This window comes from Panthera pardus, unplaced genomic scaffold, assembly GCF_024362965.1.
Source record: "Panthera pardus isolate Hobbes unplaced genomic scaffold, ASM2436296v1 HiC_scaffold_15, whole genome shotgun sequence".
Lineage (NCBI taxonomy): Eukaryota > Metazoa > Chordata > Mammalia > Carnivora > Felidae > Panthera > Panthera pardus.
In genome coordinates, this window is record NW_026526710.1 from 61,713,309 (window position 1) to 61,722,712 (window position 9,404).

General features: G+C 39.2%; 1 protein-coding gene across 1 annotated transcript in view; it reads right to left on the reverse strand.

Moving 5' to 3' along the window:
• SKOR2 (SKI family transcriptional corepressor 2) overlaps window positions 1–9,404 on the reverse strand; it is a 43,845-nt gene that overhangs the window by 26,001 nt on the left and 8,440 nt on the right. The window lies entirely within an intron of this gene.

The following is a 9,404-nucleotide window of genomic DNA, read 5'->3' on the forward strand; positions in this document are numbered from 1 at the left end:
TATTGGTTTTGTGTAGGCTATTTTCTGAAAGTTTTTCTTTTCTTTTTCTTTTCACATCTACGAAGAAGCGTAGTTGGTATGACTGGAAGGTGGAAGTCCTCAGAACCAAATGTTGTCCTCATTTACTCACGTACACTTCCCCTGAGGCACAGCGGCAGCTACAGGAAGCAAGGGCGCAGTCAACCTAGCCTGAAATGGCAGCCCCGTGAAAGCAGATTCCGGAAGTTAGCCCCCTCCCAGGCCCCACCACTATCCATCTTCTACAACAAAGGTACTTGTTAAATGGGCAAAAGAGGAGGTTGAACAGTTAACATATCCAGAAGAATTCAGATCAGTTCCTCTCCTTCCAGAAGTGAAGGAGCCTAGGGTCAACCAGAAGGCTGAGGCTGAGGAAGCAGAAACCTCCTACCTTCTTGGGTCACCAAAATTTGGGATAGTTAGAAAGAAACAGGAGGAGACTTTTGTTGCCCTTGGGAGCGAATTTATAAGCCTGGAATAATTTCCTAATAACTGATAGGTATTTTTTTTAAATCAACCTAAAACAGAGGTGTGAAATGTTATCTTATGTTGCTTTGTAATATTCACATGCTTGCTGATAGTTTCAGAACTACTTGTCTTCAACCAATAAAAACTAGATTGTAGATAAAGGTTAGGTGTTATTCTCTCCTATTTTGTTTATGTGCTAACTAGAATGATGGCAAGCTAGGAAAACGTCCTTCTCTACAGTCATAAATTGAGTCTATGTAATCTAGAAAACATAAATAAACCAAAGAAATCCAATCACTTAGCTAACCAGAATCTATTGTTCCAATTTCAACTTGCTATCTGCAACTATCCACATAATGTAACTAAGCTTTCCATTTTCATGTACAGACAGTATAGACAAAGGTGCTCTCAGGTTTCATGGATCCCCTCACCCCTTGACCCCCTTCTGGGTTAGCTCCTTCCTCTGCACCCATGGTGCTGTTTGCTTACTCACTTTTCACACTCACCAGGCAGCATGCTACTTGGAGGTAGGGGCTCTGTGTTTCCTGCACGGCCAGTGATTAGCAGAATGCTGGATACATAATAGGTATTCAATAAAGTGTTTTCAGTTGTCACTGAAAGGAACTCCAGGAGCTCATAAATTCTAAACTATAGCGTGGGCCCGAATGCAGCATTTCAATTCTCTCCTCACTATTTATTCATTTCCCTTCTTCAGCAAGAAATAGAATATAATGGCCCTAGGCACTTGTAGGAATACTGGGAGATTTCATCGTCAAGGTAAAAGTTCCCACAAAGAGGGAAACAGAATTTCTCCACAAAGCAGTGGCCTACAGTATCAAGGACAGACAGGAAAATACTTAGCATGATATTATAAATGGATGGGGATTCTGCATTCTACCCGATGACCATTGGGTGTAAGTATTTGCAGTAATGAGTGGATGCATATATGTGTGCATATATATGCAAATATTCCTGCACATGTGCATAGTGATGAAAAGATGCTTGCCCTGGATCCCCATCATAAGGACAATAATATCTTAGGCATCCCTGAGTTCCTTAACGACAGGTATTTTCTCTACTATCTAGATCATATCTGCACAACTCATTCCCACTTTCATCTTGGACATGACCTCTCTCCATAGGCTTTCAACATTAAGACCTTGGCTTTCTTCAGGGGCGTCTGGGTGGCTCAGTCGGTTGGGCATCCGACTTTGGCTCAGGTCATGATCTCACGGTTGCTGGGTTCAAGCCCCGCATCGGGCTCTGTGCTGACGGCTCAGAGCCTGGAGCCTGCTTCCGATTCTGTGTGTCCCCCTCTCTCTCTCTCTGCCCCTCCCCAACTCGTGCTCTGTTTCTGTCTCCAAAATAAATAAATCTAAAAAAAATTTTTTTTAAAGACCTTGGCTTTCTTCATACAGAATAATGAAAATATCTGCGAAGCATTTTAAATATGCACCTTAATCTAATTCCTGCAAAATACTACTATCTAAAAGAAGAGTAACATGAAAGCTGATGAGAAATCATAAATATAGAAACCAAGAGTAATGGTATTTTGAAATGAAACAAAATGCATATTACATGCAGTGTTACCTCTGTCTCCTCCAGTCTCAATCAGTCAAATGCATAGCTGTTTCACACTCACAATGTTGAGTCTGAACAAGAGAAGAAACAAGCACGCCCATCCCTCTGTATCCATCTGCAGGGCAGAGTGACATTTCACCATCCTGCCACTGTCCCAACTACTAGGGAGCATGGTTTAATGGAGATTGTTCGTGTCTGAACAGGCAACTCTAGAAGTCATGTCCTTATCACACTATAGACCTTTTTGATTCATTAGTGTATTGTGTGGCCCGTTTGTCTTGCATTACATTTCAGTGAGATAATTAAATTGAAAAATTACAACGGGATATGTAAAAATGCAGGTCTTGCAACTTCATAATTTGGAGGTTTACATAGGAGTGAAACCATTAAACAAATGGCTAGCAAATAGAAAGTACGTCAACAACAAACAAATGTGATAATATTAATAATAAGCTTTTCTTTTCATTAGCTTTGTGCAGGTTTTATCAATACTTTACATGGGGGTCTATTTCAGATAGATGCGTTGCTGCAACTTCTCGGTAAAACCTGCCAATTTGGAGCTTGGATGATTCAAATGTCTCACTTATAAAGGTTTTGTTTTTGTTTTTTTTTTTTTTAAATGGTTAAATGTTAGGTAAATAAAGAGCACAGACGTTTCAGCTGCCTTTTGTGTATCTTTTACTGGACCGTTGCCTTTTGTATATTACTAATCTGTGAAACCAGATTGTTAATGGTGGTTAAAAATGACCTCTGGGAGCCTGGATATGTTTGTTCACTATTACTGCTAATGTTTTCCATCTGGTTTAAAAAAAAAAAAGGCAGTCTAATACTAGATTAAATAAATGAGATTTAGTTGACAATAAGCTTCCGATTTTTATAAATATTCCATTAGGTTAGATGCATTTTACTTTTCCAAAATTAATGAATAGGTTTGGAGACATCCAAAAATTAAAATGTTTCCTTTCCTTCCCACTGTATTTCCCCCTAAAAAAAAAAAAAAGTTACAAAAAGGCAGAGGGAGACCTTAATTTTCCTTTGGAGTTATAGGAAGGAAAATTATAATATGGAAGGAACATCTTTCTTGGAGGCCAGGCCTAAAATATATCTTAAATCAGACTGTAAAAGAAGACAGTCAGGTGGCTTAAAGTTGGAGAGTAATGGATAATCGGGATATAAAATGCATCCAGTGAACTGATGTGACCAGAAGCTGCTGCTCAGGGACATGTCTACACCAGGATTCCACAAGTACATGTTCAAGGAGCCAGTTTGCTGTGACCTGCCTCGCTGCCCATGAATCCTGCCTGCCCTGGAGGGGAGGGGCAGCATAGAGCCACATCAGCGAAACTACATCCCTGAGGGCAGTGAAGCCCAGAGAGCCTGGGGCTATTTGGTTCCTGCTCCCGTGGTCTCTCCAGGGTCCTCCGGCACCAGGCGGACCCACATTCCAGGTGAAAGTTCCATTCATAGCACCTCCTTTCACGGCACAAGGGTAATTACTTTCTCTTAAATATCATGGCACACCTCTGCTCAAGAACCGCGCCATGGCTCCTGATGTCTACATTGCACAATCCACTCTAAGTTCCTCCCCCGTCACCTCCAGGTTCTCCCACTCAGCTGAGCCAAGCTTTCTCTGTCGGTAAGCACAAACCTTTTACTCTAATCGGGCCCTTATTCCTCATGTTGGCTGGCTTTGCCTTATGTTTTCGCTCTTGCTTCAGGTGCCCCTGCCCATCCACCCACAATGATAATGCCACCAAGTCCCTACTCTTCCGTAACGCCTTTCCCGACCTCTGCAAACGCTGCTGATCCAAGGGCTGAAGTTCCAAGTCCCTACTGTCTTCACTCTGCCACCTGACGTCCTGGGGTTTCAACTCTGCAAGTCTGGTCTTCCCCAGCTAGAAAATCTGCTTTCTGAGGGGAGAGAGACCCTACCCAACAGGTAACCCCATCACCTCTACCTTCAGGAGGGTGAAATACATCCCGCAAACACCGTTTGCTTTTAATTTAATTCAATCTGGTTTGTGAAAGAAATACAAAGTAATGTCACTTTAAATCCTCAATCATCATCATTTTAAGCACTAACTCATTCCTATGAATGAAAAAGCACATGTTGATCCATTTGGACATCTGAAGACGTACTCTATATTTTCAGTTTACTGGGGAAGTTTGCGATATTTCAATTTTTGTTCCTATCTGACATTTTGAAAATTTCTTGCGGAGCTAAAACCATAGCAGTGAGTTTTAACCGGGACATGAAAATATTAATGTAAAAGTCTTCCATGATCTCCAAGAGCCAAAATACCTTACATTTTTAGAGCTCATTTAATTTTAGGAGTCAAATGAGTAGGTCAGATGACCTGTTCTGTTGGTGGTCACGGGATGATAGGACAAAAAGCTGATTAAATAGGTAATTACTCTTCTCAAGCTAAACTTGAATCCAAAAAACAAGATCATTCAAATATTTTGTACAAATATGTACAAATGTGTGTACATACAGGTACAAAATGAAATGCCTGACCTTTGGATGAAGAGTGAAAACGCTGACATTCACATCCCTTCTACGGAAATATATTCTCTCTCTTTTCATTCTCCCCTCAGTGTTATACTCCCTGCAGCCTGCAACCAGCATTCGGAGGCTCTGCCCCACGAAGCAGCCCCAGGGGCTGGCAAGTTGCTTATCGCTAAAAGGGCCTCTCTGTTCCTTTGGGACTGTTGACAACACTTGATGAAAAACATTTGGAGAAAATGCTTCCATTATGGAAAGAAAGAATGTTATTTAATTGCACACTCAAGGATGAATGTGGTCGAAACTATTTTGGTTTGTGGCTGTGCCTCAACATAAGACACGCGTGCCTTTTAACGTCTGGATAAAGAGTGCAGATTTCAGTCAAATGCCCAGATGCTTCTATAGTTGTCGGGTGGGGGTCTCAAGGAGCAGACCTTGGAAGAGAAGTAGTGACTGCTGATTACAGTTGCACTGTATTCTCACACCCACGGGGCCGGCCTGACGGTCTGCTCTCTGCCTCCCGACAGCCTCAGCCCAGGGCCTAGACTTCTGTTGAACAGACTCCATTTATACATGTTTAACTCTGAATTGTAATAATTAACCTTAGTTTTACAACCTGGTTTTGATTTAGAGTTCCAGGGATTTTTTATTTTCTCTTTCTCTAACAACTTGTCTTAGAGGTACAATTCGGATGGGGTCAAAGACAGTCGACATAAGCGAACATAAGTAGTACCTTTAATAATTACCAAAAGGTAGCACAACATATGGTTTAGAGAAGTTTTTAAGAACACTTTGCATTAGGGCATTAAAAACTCAATTACACAGAAAACAAGGTTAAATAATTTTCTCCTCTGTCAGTAGTACACGGACTTCTGCTAATTTCTTGGTGTTAAATTCTACATTTAATTCTTCCCCTGTGACGTGTGGCACTTTAGTGAGGTCACAGAACAGAAGAGAGAACAAAATCAATACCACTGGAGAGGGTGTGCTACAGAATGAACTAACTAAATGTTAACTCCATTAGTGAAAGAAGAAAAAAGAAGGAGTAAAGGCAAGATTAATACAGGGGAAATTACAGCAAACTAAGAGTTACAGCAAACTTTATACTGCATGATCAAAACGTATTGTGAGTTTGCATACGCAGTGCTTCTCGAATGAGTATATCTTGAGTTCATTTAGAATTCTCTGGAGTTTTAGAACTTGTGCTTTCAATTAATGCTATTTGTTTTCTGGAGAATTTGTCACTGTCTTCCTTTATCTCTTAAATTTCATAGAAATTTTAAAAAATCATTCATAAGAAGGGACATTTTTTAGAAATAAAAAGAAACGGACAGCTGAAATATGGGAATAATTTAATTTTGAATACATACATTGAAAGATCCCCAAATTCATTGTTTGTAAAAACTACAGCAGTAATTTAGAGGTGGGACGTTTTGTCAAATTTTACAGGTGGATAAACCGAGGCACAAAGCAGTTAAAGTGTTTACCTAAAGTCACCTAGTGAGAGAATTAAAACTCAGATCTACTGGTTGTGGATTTTAGAATACTTCCTCTTCTTCTTTTCCTTTTTTTTTTTTTTTAAATCATAAGCATGTTCTAAGATTGAATGGAATAATAAATCAGAGTGCCTCATTCGCTATATATTCATGAGAAGTGTAACTGCTTCTTACTATTCTCAGAAATCTGTCCATAGCATATTAAGTACACTAGAGAATCATACCAGTGAAAATCAAATTGATTTTAAAACTCCTATACATATAACAAGATGCAGCCACGCTCAGACTCCAATGGTGCCGGCGTTTCCACAATGAAATGTATTGAAATCAGGGATGACTCTACTTGCGTGATTTCCTTGACCTGCCATAGCTTTGAGCTGTCTCACCAGCTTGCCCCACTGCATTCAATTTCAAATCACTTAACTTCACTAAAGTTATTCAAAACGGATATGCAAAACCTCACTCTGGGATTGCAAGCAAAATGCTGTCATTTATATTTTTCAGTAGGTGATATTTTGACCAAACTACCAACCCCCTAAACTATATTGCTGGGCTTTAAGCCATGGGTCTAATTTAAAAGATACCTATGGATAAAAGGCTTCCGAGGAATTTTGGCTGCTTAAAAACTTCATGTTTGGTCCTTCGAATTACATAGAAGTACAAGATCTGCTGTGTGTAAGCTTAAAGATCATTAGCAGGGAGGTTCTTTAAAAAATCACTTAAAGATACCATCTTTAAAATTCCTAAAAAGAAACAGTTACTAATAAGGCTGAAAGGTTGAAGGAAAGCTGCATTTAATTAAAGTGATAACCTAAAAAAATAAACTGGAACTAAGTAGGTTGCTAAACTGAATTTGCATCCGGGAACAGTTGAAGCAAGTATCCAGATTTTAAAGATATGGCTATCTCCTTACTTGTTTTGAGAAAGGACATAGAAATCTCTTGATAAACTACATTCGTAATTGCCACAGGAGTGAAAAATTCACATCGAAATCAAAAATCGCATCCTGACTTATTCGGTAGTTTGAAGAGACATTTTATTCTTCTATGTTCTACTGCGTACGTGCTGAAATAAAATACCGGTACTTTCCAATGATAACGATTGACTTAAATACTGGCTAACGGAACACCTGGCTCCATACACCTTACCCGACGGTATGTGGTGCAGACCGCTGTTACAGTATTCATATGCTTTACAGTTTACCTATCCCTTCCTCTTGATTGGAAGCAACTTGAGGGCACAGACTGGTATGGATTCCATCTCCGAATCCCCAGAGCCTAGCAAAGTATCTAGCACACAGTAGGCATTTGAAAATATTTGTGGCGTAATCGAGTAAATAAGCAATGAAAATCAACAGTGGTTAGAGGCGTAGATGTGGAAGTTAACAGTTGTTCCACGGGAAGAAATATCTCCAGTACCAGTCAGGGTGTACTGGGTAAAGCTTTCTACTGCTGTCACTCCAAAGCGGTTAATCACAGGCCTTCATCATCTCATTGGCTCTTCCGGATTTTTGACACTTTGCTAAACGAAGGGATTCTTGGAGTCTGACCATAAGTAAGTACGTTAATACCAAAACAAACATAGGACAACTGGATGCCCACTCTAGGATTTTCTCGAATGTGCATTTCAACACAAAGACCATGAGCTAATAATCTTCCCTGCAAGACAGGATAGCTGAAGATCCACCAAGTCCCAAAACAATCCAAGGAGATGTAACGCCTTAACATCTTTAGGGTTTAAAACATCATCTCCACATGCTCAGCAAAGCAACCACAAGGATGAAGTTCTTGTGACCCAAGATTCCAAGATAACTTTCACAAAATAAAATTCTTCACTGGAACATTTGTTCATTTCAATGATATTTTGCATCCCTCCCATGTCCTACCTATCTCCCATTCAATACAGAATAATAATAATATAATAAATATAACATACTACCTACAGACTCCTCTGAATAACGTGAGAATAAAATTGTAATATGGAAAATCAATGTAGAGCAAGTTTCTCTGGGAATCTGTATCAAATTAATTATTGTGAGGAAGGGACTAGTAATACATCAGTAGTATGGCTAGATATTATTACCAACATAACTATTGACTGTACTACCCTGAGCTCCGGGCACTGTGGAATTTTTATGTGAACACTGATCCTGACTATACTTTCACCTATTTCCTTTGGCATTTGTATTTCTGTCTGAATATCAAACGAGAGTGGATTCTGTGGTTTTTATCCGTTCTGGCTACCATCCTTGGGGTTCTGATGGCTTTTCAGGGTTTACTGAACTTACTAAGCATGAGGGAACCAAACCACTCTCAAGAATAGGAGGAACGTATTTTCAAATGGAACCAGCCCAGCCATCCAAATCGGAGGAAGATGGAGAAATTCAGTTTTTAACAGATCTACGGAGACTATTAATATACATGAAGAGAACACAACTCTGTGAAGACATCAGTATGTTCTAATACCTTTAGATTTCTCGTGGGTATGCACATTTTGTCAAATGTTAACTTGAAAATTTTATAAAAAATATGAATACCAGCTATTAAGTGCAACGTAGGAAATTAAAATTCCTAAAAAGAAATTATTTCAGTTTGGGTAATTTGGGTTTTCTCATTGAATCTATGGAATCTCCTCTAAATTTAACAATGCAAACAACAAACTACCTCATAGTTTTGTTCAAATCATTGCTACCTCTTGAAAAGCTACACACGTTTTACATATTTCATAGAATATTTACAAAATTTTTATTTCCTTCAAAATTTGCACCCAAATAGAGTAACAGTTTAGCACAAGCAGCCTTATGATGATTTATGGTTTAGCTAAATGAAGGGTAAGGTCTGGCACGGATTATTCTCTAAATGTGTTACTTTATACTAAATACATGGACCCTATAGTGTTGAGCTTAAATATCACCAACAGCCAACTCCGAAATAAAAACTTCTGAATCCAAGCGATTAAAAACAACTTTCAAATTAATGCACGTAAACGACAGAGCACTAATTCTAACAGGCAACACTAAGTTAAAACCTGTTTTAACATTAGGAAACCAAGGATGGAGTCTACATCCTGCCTCTGAGTGAATTATAATTATTTAAAAACACACCGTCACTGCTACACGAAACTTTTCTTATTCATCAGACTTTGAGCTTCATGGGGCCTCCTCACAAAATGAGGTCATATGTAAAATAAAGTAAAACTAAATTAAATCCCCCTTCTCAGAGTAAGTTATTGATGGTGCCACCGGAATGTGACACAGCTTCTGAACTCTCTGAGCTTGCCATATTTTGGTACAGGGGTATGAGAATTCTCTAAGAGCTCATTGCTGGTACAACACA